The sequence below is a fragment of the Microtus pennsylvanicus genome, chromosome 15 (genome assembly GCF_037038515.1).
Source record: "Microtus pennsylvanicus isolate mMicPen1 chromosome 15, mMicPen1.hap1, whole genome shotgun sequence".
Lineage (NCBI taxonomy): Eukaryota > Metazoa > Chordata > Mammalia > Rodentia > Cricetidae > Microtus > Microtus pennsylvanicus.
In genome coordinates this window covers 5772612-5790298 of record NC_134593.1, presented here as the reverse complement: position 1 = coordinate 5790298, position 17687 = coordinate 5772612, and the positions used below count along the sequence as shown (strand labels likewise).

Genomic DNA, 17687 nt, shown 5'->3' with positions numbered 1-17687 from the left:
ATCAAGTACAGCATTTTTTGTACTTACCCCGATGCTTATGCTCTCCAGGTTTCTGTGTTTGGCTGGTGGTGCAGCTCTGCTGCGGACATTCCCATTCTGTGTGCTTTGTCAGTGAGTTCTGTGCGAGCTTCTCTGGGCAGCTGACACTGTCCTCCTTCTCCTGAGAGGGCCTGTGGTCAGCCCCATTCCTGGAGGACACTTTTTTTCTTCTCTTCCAGTGCTTTAAGAATTGTTCTTCTTGCTTCTTTTCTTTGTGATGAAAAGTCCCTGTCGCCGGACTCCTGTTCGGCCATCCCACCAGGGTTCCAGTTTCCCCCACGATTCTGTTGTCTTCCTGTTGGAGTTTACTGAGATTTTTGAAATGCTAGCCTTGTCTTTTGGTTAAACTTTATTTTATTTTTCCCAGTGCCAATCCTTCCCCCTTTGCTTTCTTAAGATTCTCCTGCCATGAATGATGGAACATTTTTTTAAGTTCTGCTATTTGCTGTTTGAATTTGTTTTTTAAATCTTCATTCTATCAAAATCATCAAGTAAATATTTTAGTGTTGGTAGTTTTCAATTCTGGATTTTCCATCTAATTCTTTATTAACATTTATTTATTTGATTGATTTGATTATTTATTTAATCATTCATTTGTGTGTGTGTTTGTGTGTGTGTGTTTACAAGTGTGTACACAAAGGTCTTCTCTACCTTCTCTGTCGTTCTCTACCTATTTTGTTTGAGCCATAGTCTCTCCCTGAATCTGGAGCTCACATTTGTTGTACAGGCTGGAATGTAACCTGTCATCATTATCTTTGGGGAGAGCTTGAGCTAGTCCTCCTTTGGCCAGAGGCTATGAATATCAAAACATGATAAGCTCCTGCACAGGTGCAGTAAGATATCTCCTGATAGAACAATGTGAGATGGCTATTTCCGCTTCAAACCGATTTGGGACATCAGTAAAAAGGTGCCGAGATCAATTAAAGGATCCATCTGCCATCTTGAAAAATGGCATTCCATAAAACCTTTCAACTGGGGATGTTTTTTGTGGTTTTTACCATTAACTGCCACGTGTATTTCACAGCAATAAGAGTGATGCAGTCCTTTTGGTTGGTGTTTCAAGTTCACAGAGATACTGATGTCCTGTCTTGAGGACGATAGCCTGTGCACACTTGGGGATGGGAAGTGGGTAGAAGTAACTGTATGAGTTAGAAATATCACTTCTCATTTTTCCCATATCCTGTTTATAGACAGGCTATTTCTGTCTGCTGAAAAGCAGCATGCCTTTGTGCCCATTGAATCTGCTGTATAATATGTCATAGTGTTCACTCTGTGTGCTGGTTCTTTCCCATCACTGTGACCAAATACCCAACAGAAGAAACAAACTGAGGTTTGGCCTCTACTGTTTGAAGGTTTGATCCCCATTTGCTTGGTTCTGTGTGCACAGGCAGGACTCAATGGTAGTAGGAGCATACTGTGGAGAAGTGTTCATTGTGTGGCTGACAAGGAAGCAAATGCTACAGCAGGAAGTGGCTGTGGATGACACTCTCCCAAGGGTCCTCCCCCAGTGATATACTTCTTCAGACAGGCCTCATGCTCAGAAAAACATCCTAACAGCTGGGAACTAGGTGTTCACTACCATGAGAATGGGGTGATATTTCATATTCACACCATCAGCGTTCCCTCTACAGATGTCTGTATTTATTCCTAGCTTCCACGTTTCTGGCATTTGTCTTTAGGACAGGGAGTCCACCCTGTTTCATTTCCCTTTGCTTTCATTTTTTAAGGGCTTTGCTTTCTTGTTTGAGCTGGCTCTTATTTGCCAATGAGAAGGCCGATTCCATTGCAGATAGGTATTTTCCCTTTTCCTTGAGTAGATTAGCAAAGGAAAGATCCAGCAATGAAAGGATACTTGGTACCCCTTTCAGAATGGAATTGGGTTTCCAGCCTAACTGTGATTAGAATGGCCCGTCCACAGGTCTCCGTGCATATGTACCTGGTACATATATATCAAGACCAGTGTGTTATCCAAGTTTATCAGCAGAGCCACACCCTTCCTGTTCACACACCACTCCTGCTTATGAAGTGTGAGCCACTTGGCTGGCACGAAGTGGGCAAGGGGATAGGGTGGAGAAGACGGCCAGACTAATTTAGGATGTGTTTTTCTGTGAGGTTTGGGGTACATTATTCTGTTTCTAATCTTTAATTTTCTGGCAAAATAAAAAGAAAAGCTTAAGGTTGGTGGAAAATTATCAATGCCCAGAAGCTCCCAACCCATAGTCAATAAATCCTGACCTGCTTGGGAGTAGGTAGCATCTCCTGTTTAGATTTGTCCTTGCAATGACACTAGAGACCAGGTTAGTATTGAGTCACAGGTGGGAGGAATAGAAGACAAAGCCTGATATCTAATTGTGCTTCAAGGTGGCATGAAATAGCTCTGCCTATAATGCTTACAATCTATGTCACCAACATTTTTGTAGATGGTGATCTTGGGTAAAGTTTCTTATATCCTCTAAGGGAAGATCCTGGGCTGGCAGAATTTTCTGAGTTCATTTTTCCAACCAGTAGCATGGTTGATCAACCTAAATGACACCAGTTCCCCAAATCCTTGAACCTTTCTGCTAGTCCCCCACCTCCTCAAAGGGTCATGATTTTATCTGTGTACTAATAGATGAAAACAAGACATGTCTGCTGGCCTTTCTCTAAGCCTCTAGGCCAGTGGAGAATTGCTGAGGATTCTTTCCCCTATGTTAATGAGAACCCATCCAGCAGGTGCAGACAATGGCAGGGAAAATAGCTGTATGTTGTAATGAGCCACCTGCTGAGGAATCAGAGAGGAGTGTGATCTCCCATGCCCCATTATTGAAATGCATTCTCCAATTGAACTTCCTCATGGGTTCAGCAAGCCTTAGGGGTAAAGTGAACCCCTCCTTGCCAGACAATATCATCACAATTCCTCATCATCATCTCATGGAATGCCAGCTGCATAATGGGGGCCAGCCTGGCAGATTTCTGGGCATACCAAACTGTAACATATGCTGAAACCTCCCTAGAAATGCAGCAAGGAGGAGAAAAATATACTCCCCAGAACTTTCTCAGATGGCATACATTCTGTGGTTAGATGGAAGCTAACTGCTTCTTCCTCTAAGAGGCATGCAGGAGTAGATAGGTTCTCCCTTGCTCTCTAGGATGCTCAGGTTGGCTGACTTGTAAACCTTAGCAGAGTGGAAAATGCAAAACGAGTCCAGGATTGAATTATCAGAGCAGTAGAGGCTAAAGTTGCTGGCCGAGCTGTTTTTTTTATTATTATTTAATTTAGGTCATTTTACCTAGTATTCTGTCTCAAAATGCAGTGAACATGAATTTAAAAAATAATAGTGTTTGAGTGATAGTTTTCAGTAAAGTTATGAGTTCCTCATTCTAATCCCTGGAACTATGTTTAAAGAAAAATAGGAAGGAAGGAAGGAAGGAAGGAAGGAAGGAAGGAAGGAAGGAAGGAAGGAAGGAAGGCAGGCAGGCAGGCAGGCAAAAATAGAAGCTGGAAAGATGGCTCAGCAGTTAAGAGCACTGGTTTCTCTTCCAGAAGATCTGAGTTCAATACTTAACCCCAACATGGTGACTCACAACTGTATATATCTCTCCAGTCTTGGGAGCCAAACAACCTCCTCTGGCTTTCATGGGCACTGTGCACACACAGACACAGACATACATGCAGGCAAAGAGAGAAGGGGGAAATACATGGTAGCACATCTCTGGGGAAGTAGAGATCCTGGGGTTTAGTGGCCAGCCTGTCTAGATGAGAGATTATGTATCTAAAAAAAAGTGTAGATGGCACTTGAGAAACAACACCCAAGACTATACACTTGTCTCTACATGTCCGAGTACATGTGCATACGCACGCGTGCACACACACATTTATATACACCTCCATATATACACACACACACAGGGAAATATACACACCCACAGTGTTTGGAAAATTATTAGTTTATTGGCATGCCCATCATGTAGGGTGAAGATTTGCCAGGTATCAATTCAACATGAGCCTAGGAAGTAAGGACATAAAGACTAAGGCCATTTAATAGGAAGATGAGAGATAAAAATGGAGAAGAAGGAACACATTGAGATTAAAGGTAAGCGTCATATCTAAACCCATCCTGTTTCATTCTGTCAATCAAAGTCTTGTTTGCTCCATGCTTCTTTAAGAGGTCTAGGCTCATATTGCCTGGTTACTCTTCATAGCATCATATTCATGGGGCCACCCACACATGTCTTGCCTCCTGTTTTGGGAGACTCATTTTTTCCATGTATCTAACTCCTCTCCCACCACCATATGTTCTCAGGGCCATTATGAAAGTCGATAGAAGATAGGAAGGTCTTCTGTAGAGTCCTACTGTGCTTCTCCTTAATCCACAGGACCATTCAATGAGCAGTGATATAGCCTTTCTAACAGTAGCTAAGTAATGGAAAGTCATGAATCGCAAGCCCAACATCAGTCACATTGGCTTACAAGTCCTTTGAACAATAGAAATACCTTCATAATCTTCATAAAGTACCACCCCACCATCGCCATCCTCACTACTAATCATCACCCATGGTGACAGCTGCCATTCATAGGATGTCTACACAGTGGTACTGAGTAAGTGGCACAGTGTGGCTCTGCCGCATGCATTTGCCAGGCCCCGTATTCAGTACTTTGCATGTATCACCTCATTTGAACTGCCTTTCTAGAGGTGAACACGTGTGCTACTGTCATTTTGCAGGTAAACAAGGTTCTGCAGCTTGGCTGAGGGACAATGAGGCTGAGATTTGAAGCCAGAGTTTCCCCGGGCATAGGTGCTTCTATCCTCGGTTACTTCAGTCAGTGGGCACTCAGAACTGTGGTCACCTCTTTCCAAAAGAAAATTGCTAAGGCTAGCTAAATACCACAGTAGTTTGTTTATTGCCCACTTCCACTCTCCGAGTCAGTGCCTTTGTGAGGAGGCTGAGAACGATGTGAAGCTACAGAGGGGTCATGTCTAGCTTCCTGGGAGAATATTCTCTAACTGGCAAGAGATTGTCCCGGTAGCAATGAGTACCACAATCACCTAGGTGATGCTGCCTTTGATATCTGGCTCACAAATAACCCATTTGGCTTCCCAATCACCCTGATACCTAAAACCAGCACAATTTATGCTTGAGGCGGCAATGGCTCTGTTCAGCCAGAAAGCAAAACTTTACGACCAAACCCTTTGCTCTGAAATGAAATCTAGTCTCTTTGGCTCGACTTTATTAGGCCATATTGTACAGCGATAGGAGACATAAGTATCCAGAATCTGCTGTCACTAAAATGGGACTGGGTTGGCAAGCTTCTTCATCCTCACGTTCACTGTGTCCTAAAATGGGAAAGTTGAATAGAAATTAGGGATGTAAATCAGGGCCATTTTCTGAAAGTTTATTTTTAATTGAATTAAATATAGATATCTATATTACGATTGAATCCGTACAGCACAGATACAGATGGAGACTGAGCTATTATTGAGGTCATTGGATCAATGGCAAGAGACTAACTCGATTAATCTGGACCCTGGAAATAGTGTTTAGACTAATTACCACAACAACCCAAACACTTGGAGGCCCATCTTGTGCCTGATTATGTACACGCTTCCTCTGTAACTGCCTCCAATTGTGTTTTATGGGCATCATTTTTTCCTGTCTTCAGCTCCAACCCTTTAGGCTGCAGTGGAGTCTCTTTGATCTCTGGTTCACAAAGGCATAATGGAGACTCTGGGTTCCTTGTTCTTCTCTGCCTATGGGGGACTTGGATATTCAATGTGTGGTCTCTATGAGTTGCCTCACCTAGCAACTTATTAGAAATATAAATTTGTAGATTCTACATCAGGACGGTGACATTTGTAACTACATTCTCTTAAGTCACCATGAGCAATATGCATGCATATCAGAGTTTGGAAAGTGTTGGACTTGGTGTGAGGGTGTTTTTTCTGAGGATGTTTGTAGTAAATCATCCGATGCACACATTGCTAAGAAACTGTTGTTATTAACAGTAGATTTCCATCAAGGTGTCTAAATTACGAAAAGATTTTGAAAGACCTAGGCAACCCCCTAAATGTTTGTGTCACCTGAAGTAAGCTTATAGGATTAGGGAAATGTCCTATTCGGTAGAGTGCTTTTCACATAAGCATGAGCACCTAAGTTTAGATTTCCAGCACTCGTATTAAATAAATACGCATGCGCACACACACAAACACATATACAGCCCAGTATGGCCATGAGCACTTGCTATCTAAGTGCTGGAGAAGTGACTATAAGAGCATTTTTAGAGCTAACTGGCTGGCCAGCCTAGCCAATTGATGAGCACCAGGTTAAGGGAGAGATCTTGACTCAAAAAATAAGGCGGAGAGTGACTTAAAAGACACATATCTTCAACAACCTCTGAATTCCACATGCATGACACATGCATGCACACCTACACATGTTCATGTGCACAAACACATGTATAAAACACACAAACACACAGATGTGGGATTATAATTCCAGCACCAATTCAAGTGTTCCATTCTTTTTAACTCCCTCATCTCCCAGTTTAAAAAAATGATGCATGGAGGGGGGGCACACTCATTTTTAAAAATTAGGAGTAATGACACTGCCAATATAGTTTCCTCTAGTCTCAGTCTGTTGCTGTTAAATTATTGCTTGAGCTGACACTGCAGTCTGAGCAGTGAGTAGGCAAACAGGACCTTAGCCCTTGGGGAAGATGGCAGAGGCTGAGGCAAGGAGTGCAGCACTTTGCCCAGACGGATGAAGTGGTACAAGTAGACGGAAGGACAGTTAAAACACTGGCTCTTGCATCTTCTTCTCTTAAACCTGTCTCTATGTTACTGGATCTTCGGATTTAGAAAACCATAAGCTGATTGCTAAGCAGCCCAAGATGTTGTTTAATGACAACATTTTCCAGAAAATATTGCTCCTAGTAAGAAGTTTCCGGTGAAGTCTCAAAATGACCCAATTACACATACCTCCTTGTTAGAGCCTAAGACTGCAGAATTTCTCAGCTTCAAGAGGCCAAAATTGGTTCATTTCATGCTCCACCACTAAACGATATGAAGTTATCCATGCTTACTTTTGCTTAGAAGTCTGGAAAAACTGTGCCTGCTACTGTCTGTCTCTTTCTACAGCTTTCTCTTGCACAGATCAGCTCAGCACTTCCTTGATGTAGGCTACCATGCTCATGCTTCTTGTTCTAATAGAAGATAGAGAATCAAATGATCTGAAAGTATCGGATGCCAACTAGCATCAGAGTACCTCTGATGTGCCAGGTACCACCCTAGGTAGTGGATATGGAGTGCCTAGTACTCATGACGTGTAGACATGGTTGGAACTGTGTGTATCCATGAAAGCAGGTGAAGTACATCAAATGAGGGGGAGGATATGAGAGAAATCAGGTGGCATGTAACTCGACAAGAAAGAGAAGCATAGCAATGAAAATGCAGAGAGATGTTGTTCTGATAGACCATTGAAGAAAACATTCATGCCAGGGTGGGGAAGTGAGCAAGGAAGTTTCTAGCTTAGCATTTTCCACCTCCAAGGCGTGTTTCTTGAAATAAAGTGTCCTATGACTTCAAAAAATGTTTCTTCTCCCTTTGAGACGTATACTTCCTGCTAGTAGTTACATATACTAAGAAACATTACACTAAAATATAAAAATTTTATAATTTAATTACAAAGTTAGTTTGTTTTGTGAAATCCAGTGCTCTACATTTTTTTTATTCATTCAAAAATATCACTGGTCATACTTACTATGCCCAGTTCTAGGTAGTAGAGACTCAGATAAAGATGTTTTCCTCCAAAAGCCTACATTCTAGTGGGCTATGTCACAAAATTCCCTCACCATTCTCCTTGGTTCTAGGCAATGCCTCGTAGTAATTTCCCCAGTTCACCTTGTAATCTCAGCTGAAAAAGTAATATCCTTTTCTTGAAATGTCAGGCAAGTTGTAAGTGGAGTGTAAAGATCATAAGACAGGAGGGTGTGGCATTGTTGACCAATGGAATTTCAAATACAGCCCATGCCAGGAGATACTTGTAGCTCATTTGGCAGGAGATAAGACACAGAAAATGAAATAAGAATCTATAAATAGTTTGATTTTGTTAGTCAGATCCAGGGGTTTGAAATGTTGGCCCATACTTGGTGTGTCTTACTTCCTCATTTCCTTCTTCTTGTAATTCATTTTATACCCATTTTTTCAAACATTTGGGTGCACAAAACAACATATATTAGAAATCAGAACAAAGCCCTGGTTTCTTCAACTCAGATGTGTTGAGAATGGCTCCTTGGAAGTTTAGCCATGTGTCTGGGAGAGGTGGTGGGGTCGAGGTGGGGGTAGCTGCCAATGTCTGGGAGCAGTCACTTCCTGCTTCTCTAGCCCGATTGCAGTGGTTTCCAGTACCATCTGAAGAACATTATTGTTTGGAGAAGACATGAAGATGGTATAAACTGTTATCAAGACTGCAAAACCAAATTCCTGTTTGGGCGGATGGTAAATAGGCCAGTCTTTAAAACAGCTAGACATGTCTTAAGCAAAAGCACCTTGTTTACATCTGAGAGAAACCAAGAGAGAAGAGAAATCCTATATACTGGAAACAGTACCCAGCTTCCTGTCTTAACTAATTTCTACATAGTTATTCTTTTGAACAAGTCCCATGTCAATATTTCTTTTAAACCATCTTTTACCTTCAAACTCTTTGGAACTTCATGCCCCTCCAGAAGTAATCCATGATGGGTAACAAAATAGGGGAAATAACATTTATTGAAATGCTTTTGCATATGATGCAATGTTAATTGTTTTCTGAATGCCTTATATGGGTTCATATTTTTTATATATAATATCTAGCAACAGTAACAACAGCAGCAGCAGCAAGCTTACTTGATCGTCAGCAGTCCCTTTATCTGGGAGTGAAAATCTGGTCCAGGTCCACCCCAAATTAATCTTTGGAGCTGTGTATTTACTCACTCGAGGTCAAAGCAGCCACTTACCTGGCATTCCATCAGATCTTAAATAATGTGTTTTAATTTGCATCACTCTGAAGGCTTTGGAAAAATCTGAGATTCTTTCATTCTGTTCACTCATTCTGGCCATTGTGCCCTGAAATAGGCCATAAAAACAGAATGCCAAATTGTGATGAAGATTCTGAAATCCAGCATCATTCCCAGAAAGGCTGCTGGCCCCATCGCCATCCAAGAAGTATGGCACTGATAGGCCATTTGGCCAGAGAAGAAGAACATTCTGGAAAGGCAAACCATCCCGTGCCTCTACTTTTCCCTTGCCTTTATCACCAGCACGCCCACCCTGCAAAGCTGAGATGCAGGGAGTCCTTCTGAGTGGGCACCCTGCAGTCCCTAGCACTCTTCTCTCATTTGGCTTTCTAATTCTGTGAGTTGCTATAAGGATCTGTAATTGTGCTGAAGCTAAGAAGGGGCAGAGACAGAATCTCCACATGTCCTTTTGGCCAACACTGGGATATGTTCATGGACAATGGACGCTGAAGGAAATAGAAGAGAGGAGAATCAGAAAGGCAGTGATGGGGGCCTGTTAATGCCTCAACATTGTTCCTTTCAGCTAGAATTGAGAGCACGCAGAGCTCCATCAGGTATTCCCCAGTGACAGCACTCTGTTGAGGAGTGAGTAGAGATGGCTGCATTCATTCTAGTAACAGCTCCACACACAGGTCAGCCAAGAGCCCATAAATTCTGATTTCATGTTTATTGTTGGAGTAAATCCCTTGACACGTCCTGTGGGTGCTATTTCTTCTTTTTTCAGAATAAATATGTTTAAAGGGAATCTAAGATGGTGTCGGTCAGTTCATGTCACCACACTGTTGTAGAATACAACAAGCGCAGAACAACAACCTGTATAATTTGTATGTGCAAGTATTCATTCATATGTGGCTAACTAGTTTTGGTTATGTATTTCCATGGTTTCAAATGGCATCTTACCAGGGAAGGAGGATTGGCTGAGAATTCAAGTAGACTTTAGAGAACAGTGAGTAGAGTCTTGGTACCCTAACCCACTGCATCTAGTGGAGAAATTTTAGTATGTGGATGTTATGGCTTACCCCATTTTATTGCTGCTATTAACATAACTATCATCAGTCTCTATAGTTTTCTTTTAGTTCTTATTTTTAAGGTATATAAAATAGCATCTACTTGAATTAAGGCAGTGTACTTATTTTCAGCTAAATAAGGATGGGTGTTTGATAACCTTCAGGGTCATTTGTACACCTCCTGAAGTAGGGGTGGATTTTTTTTTTTTTTTGCAAAATTGATTGGCTGTAATCAACATAGTTATTCACTGGGAACAGAAATCACTGTGACTGTTATAGACCCCAGTCAGGAGAGCTGGATTGCTAACATTCACCAGGCTGTTAGCATTAGGGAAACACAGTTTCTTTCTAATCGGGTGAAGCACGAAAAGAAATTAAAGGTGTTGTTCCCAGCCGATCATTAGGAAGGCATTCAGAACCTGGGATCAGGAAGGAGGGAGCTTGCAGAGAGCCAAGGAGGATGGTTCTGGTTGGAAGGTGCATTGACGAGGAGACTCTCCGTTCATGGGTTCGTGTAAAAACCATTTGCTTGGGAGGTTCACCTAGACTGGTTGAAAAATTAGATCACGAAGGGTAGATAAATAAAACCATAAGAGGCATAGACAGGCGAGTCCAGTCGCTCCTTCCCTTCTCACCAAGGGCTCTGTGTGTTTGATGGATAAGGACCTCTAGCACATCACCTGCTCATGCTAGGAGCTCTTCTGAGACAGCCGGCGTTTGATGTGACAGCCAGAGGATAAACTGCTGCCTCAGGAAATGCTTTGCCTTTGACTGATTGCTGAATGGCTGGAAAATTAATTTTGGCACTTTTCCTTAAGTCGTTTTGGTCCCATTCCTTCATTTTTCTGCTGGGAAACATGTCTTCATATTATGGTTAAAAATACATTGATGATACAAATGTGGGGAATAGCATGTACTATTTGCGGAGAGAACTTGTAGGCTGGGACAGTTCCACTTCATATAATAGGAATGATGATTTTTTTTTCCCCAGAACTCCCCTTCCAGCTAAGCTCAACATCAGGAGTTCTCTTTGCTGGCTGCTCACAGCAATGAGTTCATGCTTGAGCTCCAGGGTCAGGAATGAGGGGCTGGGTTCCTTTTCCCACATTGGGTGCTTGTATATAACTAACCCTCCCTACCCATATACAGTATCTCTGGACACCTATCTTATTATCACATAGCAGGAGGCATTTGTGTGGGGCAGTTCAGGGCGCGAACTCTAAATCCTGCTTGTGCTACTGATTGTCTCCGTGGTGGCACACACCTTTAATCCCAGCACTCGGGAGGCAGAGGCAGGTGGATCTCTGTAAGTTCGAGGCCATCCTGGTCTACAAGAGTATATTGGCGTAAATGAATGCAGACAGATTGTAATAATATATACAGCTTTAATGGGGAAATAGACTTACAGAACCACAGGTTCCCGTGGACAGAAGGGGCTGCGGGCTCACGCTGGCCAGATTTATATGTAAACATTAGCCCGAGGCGAACACGCCCCCTAAGGGGGTTGGGCTATCCCTACACAAGAGCTAGTTCTAGGACAGGCTTCAAAGCTACAGAGAAACCCTGTCTTGAAAAACAAAAAACAAAACAAAACAAAAAAAAAACAAAAAAATTCAATGTATTTTACATTTTCTCTCCTTTGGTGGTTCCATTGACAAAAATAAGAGAGATGGGATTCTTTGTCCTTGCTTGTACACAGACAGACTTGAAACATTGGAAGCTAAACCACAATCAAATGTCATGGTAAAAGCCCTGATGTAAATTAGGGAGAGTAAAGTTCCATTTCCCTAGATTGGGATATGGTACAGTGTCATAGTGTTAGATAGACAGTCAGATATCAAAAGAATTGTATATCACAGGGTCCAGCTTAATTCCTCCATTTTAATCAGCAGCTTAGAAACCCGGAAACTATAAGGACAGGATTTTGATTATTGGTCCAAAGAATAGAGTCTGGACTTGGGATGCAGCAGTTGGCAGAGTGTTTGCACGACAGGGTTCCATCCCCAGCACCCAATAACCTGGGAATGATGATACACTCCAGAATCTTAGCACTTGGGAAGTAAAGGCAAGAAGGGCAGATGTCTGAATTCAAGGCCATCCTTGCTTTCATAGCAAACTCAAGATAGGCTTGGGTATCTCAAATGGTAAAACATCAGATCTGAGTTTAATTTTTTGGTCCTTGGTGACATGGTGTTCTAAACTGCCATCAAGCTCATAATATTATTGTCTAGCCAGTGGAGGCATTCTGGAAAAAGACAAGGCTACAGACTTACTCTGTGTTCTGTTTGCCCTCAGCTCTTGGCCATTGGCTTCCCTCAGCTCTTGAGAACGCTCTGTAATAAACTCTGCCTGTCCTCTGCACAGTGACCCGGGTCTTCTCTGAATTCTTTCAATGGAGGTTGCAAGGCCTGAGGAGTCAGGGGCCAGAGCAAGATCCTGATGACATCAAGGCTAGTTCCTAACCCTGACTCACATTCTTTCTTTATTGTGTTTTAACATCCTTGTGTTTAGGCATTAAAGCATAGTAGCATCAGTTATAATCATGAGGGCTTTAATTTTTTTAATTGCCATAAAACTAAGCACCGTAGACAGTTTTAAGTGTATATCTCATTGGCATGAAGTACATTTGCGTGGCTGTGTAGCCACTACCACCACCCATTTTCAGAATTTTCTCATCTTGCAAACTTGACACACCATACCCTGAAAACAATCACTGTCCCTAACCTCTGTGGGTGCCTTTGCACTCTCTGCTTCTATGGATTTTGTGCATGGACCTCAAGTAACCAAATGACCCACCTCCAAATATTTGTTTTTTTGTGATTGTGGTATTTTTTGCTTAGCATCATGTTGCCAGCGTTTCTCTATACTGTAGCATATGCCAAAGTTTCCCTTCTTGAGAAGCCTAACCAGTGTGGCTGTGAGGGTCTGTACGTTCTTCCATGGACGCTCGGGTCCCAACTCTGAGCTATCATAAGTAGTACAATCATGACCCCTTTTCATTTTCTCTAGTTATGTATTCAGGAGCGGAATTTCTGGTTGTGTACCAATTATATTTTGAATTCAATAACTACTCCACTGTTTCCACAATGCCTGTACCAGTTTACATCCCTACTAACTACATGTCTTTTGAAAAGATGTTAGTATAATTAAATTAGCAGTTTTGTGTGTGTGTGTGTGATGCCTTAATTAGAAATCTTAAGAACATTGTAGGCTGTGCATGCACAAATAGTTCTAAAGATGTACAGGTTTTAGAGAGTTAGGGCAATGCATCTTAAACTCCCTAGCATTTGTACAGTTGATTTGATGCTACTGTATTGAGCCTTTTGGGTACCATCTGAGAATTTACCTAGAGATGTGGAAGAGGGATTTTATTTGATAGGATGGTTTGAACAGTTTTCCCTAGATGTTTGACTTTCAGTCTACAACAACTTCAGACTAGCCACAGAAACAAAGTTTTGGGAAAAGAAATCTGGAAAATCAAAGGAAGTCAGATGTGTCTAGTAGGATGGTCACTCATATCCTAGTCAGGCCAACACAAGGAGAAAATGTGGGAAAGCAAACACCAGTTTAAAATAAGATTTAATCAGCCTCTAGAATAAGTCCTTCAATACAGAACATTTCAGTAACTATTTACTGAGTAAATGAATCAATGAAATACTTTTGTTAAATTTAACAAAAACATGAACAATATTGCTATTCAATAAAGATTATTTCTACTTATTTAACAAATGTATTGATTAACCTTCAATAAAATTTGTTCTAAAATGTTAATTCCTTATACTCAGAGGCATAAAAATAATGACCATCATTAAGCAATCAATATTAAAACCATACTAATTAAAGAATAACAGTAACTTTAAATTAAGTTTTAAATTGTCAGTATTTTAAAAAAATCATTTGTAATATTTAAATTAAAAAAGTGTCTGGAATATTATAAAAGAACTGAACATGAAGATAGGAAGTGGGCATGAAGTCTCATCCCGGGCTGAGGAGCTACTGACAACTGATAGCTGTTGGGAGAGGAACATCAGTTTTCATCAAGGGTGTGTCTCCTGAAAGATCAACCATACTCCAGGAGATGAACACACATCCAAGTATATATGGGCAGTGCAAATTGACTTGATGAGTTAAAAGATGAGAGAGAGAGAGAGAGAGAGAGAGAGAGAGAGAGAGAGAGAGAGAGAGAGAGAGAGGGAGAGAGAGAGAGGGAGAGAGAGAGAGGGAGAGAGAGAGCGCAGAAAGTTATGTGGATAGGTTGGATATATGAGGTTGGGGGAATCTGGTAAGACTTCTAGGAGAGGTTGATTAAGATAAACATACATTGTATGAAATTGTCGAAGGACTGATAAAGAATATTAAATAACAAAAATGATCTAATTGAAAAGACTGTTCAAAAATACACAGGACTCTTATACTTTAGGCAAACGACTTTCCCACAAAGCCCTACTTAAAGTTTTATAATTAACTATAGTTCATTTGGTATCCTTTGTATCATTAAAAGAATTATGGCTATATTGTTACCTAAACAATATTATGATATGTTTACTAAGGCATACTAAACTTCACTTAAATTAGAGTTACTAAATATCTTATTTGAAGAAAATTATTAAGAACTTAGATTTGGAGAAATTAAAAATATTCATGCTTAGCTGAACATATTATGGTTAATTTTTTTTAAAAAAAATTATACCATTTAACAACACCTTTTGTTGGTTGACACCTTTTTTTAACCCCCTCCACACTGGGGAAGACCTGTGTATAGATAATCAGCTGACAGCCCACGGCACTGGGGCATACAGGACACCCGACATACAGGAGCAGACATACAAGAGCCGACATACAGGAGCAGACACGTACAGGAGCAGACATACAAGAGCCGACATACAGGAGCAGACACGTACAGGAGCAGACGTACAGGAGGAGACGTACAGGAGCAGACGTACAGGAGCAGACTACAGGAGCAGACACGTACAGGAGGAGACACGTACAGGAGCAGACACGTACAGGAGGAGACGTACAGGAGCAGACGTACAGGAGCAGACTACAGGAGCAGACACGTACAGGAGCAGACACGTACAGGAGCAGACACGTACAGGAGGAGACGTACAGGAGCAGACGTACAGGAGGAGACGTACAGGAGCAGACACGTACAGGAGCAGACACGTACAGGAGCAGACACGTACAGGAGGAGACACGTACAGGAGCAGACACGTACAGGAGGAGACGTACAGGAGCAGACGTACAGGAGGAGACGTACAGGAGCAGACACGAACAGGAGCAGACACGAACAGGAGCAGACACGTACAGGAGCAGACACGTACAGGAGCAGACACGAACAGGAGGAGACACGTACAGGAGCAGACTACAGGAGCAGACACGTACAGGAGGAGACGTACAGGAGGAGACGTACAGGAGCAGACACGAACAGGAGGAGACGTACAGGAGCAGACACGTACAGGAGGAGACACGTACAGGAGCAGACACGTACAGGAGCAGACACGAACAGGAGGAGACACGTACAGGAGCAGACTACAGGAGCAGACACGTACAGGAGGAGACGTACAGGAGGAGACGTACAGGAGCAGACACGAACAGGAGGAGACACGTACAGGAGCAGACACGTACAGGAGCAGACTACAGGAGCAGACACGTACAGGAGCAGACTACAGGAGCAGACACGTACAGGAGCAGACTACAGGAGCAGACACGTACAGGAGCAGACACGTACAGGAGGAGACACGTACAGGAGCAGACACGTACAGGAGCAGACTACAGGAGCAGACACGTACAGGAGCAGACACGAACAGGAGGAGACACGTACAGGAGCAGACTACAGGAGCAGACACGAACAGGAGGAGACACGTACAGGAGCAGACGTACAGGAGCAGACACGTACAGGAGCAGACAACAGGAGCAGACACGTACAGGAGCAGACACGTACAGGAGCAGACGTACAGGAGCAGACGTACAGGAGCAGACACGTACGGGAGCAGACTACAGGAGCAGACACGTACAGGAGCAGACACGTACGGGAGCAGACACGTACAGGAGTAGACTGCAGGAGCAGACTACAGGAGCTCTTTCCAGGAAGGTTAACTTTCAGCCTAATTGCTCAAGCTGAGCATGAAGCAGATAAGAAGCATGGAAATAGGGAGTATTTCATTTACTTCTCGAGTTTTCATTTTGGATTTTGGCTGCCAGAGCATAACCACATAGTTGAAGCCGCTGATCTTTCCCAGGGCTCTCATTTCTTCTTCAGATCTCAGTGCCGTATTTCTCTCTGTTAACTGACTGATGAGCCATGGCCAGCACGCCTCACAGCACAAGAACAGGACAGCCCATTTGAAAAAGCTACATTGTGGATGGAACAACTTCCTGTTGCCGTCCTGTAACTTGAGCCGTTACAGGAAGGTGCAGCCCAAAGCCAGCCAAGGGAGCCACTGAGATTGATTCCTCAACTCCCAGAGTGGTTCAATTTATTAATTTATTAGTTTTCAAAGATCGACTCCTATGAAAACACCTTGTTGGAGACGGTTGTTGGGAAACCCAGCTCTACCTTATTATAGAAAATTAATGAAGTTTTGGGCATGACCCCCTTGAAACATCTTTTTTCCAAAGTAGGAATATATAGACTATAGTGCATATACATATGTCTGTGTATGCTTGTGTAAAAGTCTTTAGACAGCACATTAATCTATCTTAAAAATTAGTATTCTAGCCGGGCGGTGGTGGCGCACGCCTTTAATCCCAGCACTTGGGAGGCAGAGGCAGGCGGATCTCTGTGAGTTCGAGACCAGCCTGGTCTACAAGAGCTAGTTCCAGGACAGGCTCCAAAACCACAGAGAAACCCTGTCTCGAAAAACAAAAAAAAAAAAAAAAAAACAAAAAAAAAAAAAATTAGTATTCTACCACTCAGAGATAATTGCTACTGTTCTGCTATAAACATTTGTAGGCATTTTCATATGCCTTTCAACGATAAAAATCAAAGGATGGGGTAGATGACTCAATGATTAAGAGTACTTGCTGCCCTCCCAGGGGACTTGAGTTCAGTTTCCAGTACCCACATTGTGTGGCTTCCAACCACTCATAACTCCAGAAGATCTGATGCCTCCTTCTGGCCTCCGTTGATACCCACATTCACATGGCATTTACTCATGCGCGCGTGCGCGCACACACACACACACACACGCACATGCACACACATATACACACACATGCACACGCGCACACACACACAAGAATATAGAAATTTCATCAAGATTCCTCATTGTTTTTTAAAATTTCATGTTATCTGCTTTATTTGTAATTTTTCACGAATAAAATGTATATGTATGTGATTATGATATAGAAACATGTTTCAAGAGTGGCACAAACCCACAACTCCATGACTTTGTCTTGCCTGTTTAAATACTTTGTTGTGGATGTATGAAATGGAAGCCCGGCATAGAAGTCTATGGTTTCAGGAACTGTAAAAACACCTGCAAAATCGCTCTCCAGAAATTTGCGTCAGTTCCTAACTTGTCTACCATGACTGTGGTTGGGTCCTAGATCCCCACAGCTTTAGAAGTCATGAGGGTGCAAAGCAAAGCAAGGGGCTAGAGATGTATCTT

The 17687-nt window shown here is 42.3% G+C and overlaps 1 protein-coding gene across 19 annotated transcripts in view; it reads left to right on the top strand.

Annotated features, from left to right (window-relative positions):
* Kcnma1 (potassium calcium-activated channel subfamily M alpha 1) overlaps nt 1-17687 on the top strand; it is a 719966-nt gene that overhangs the window by 534923 nt on the left and 167356 nt on the right. The gene's annotated exons all lie outside the window — the stretch shown is intronic.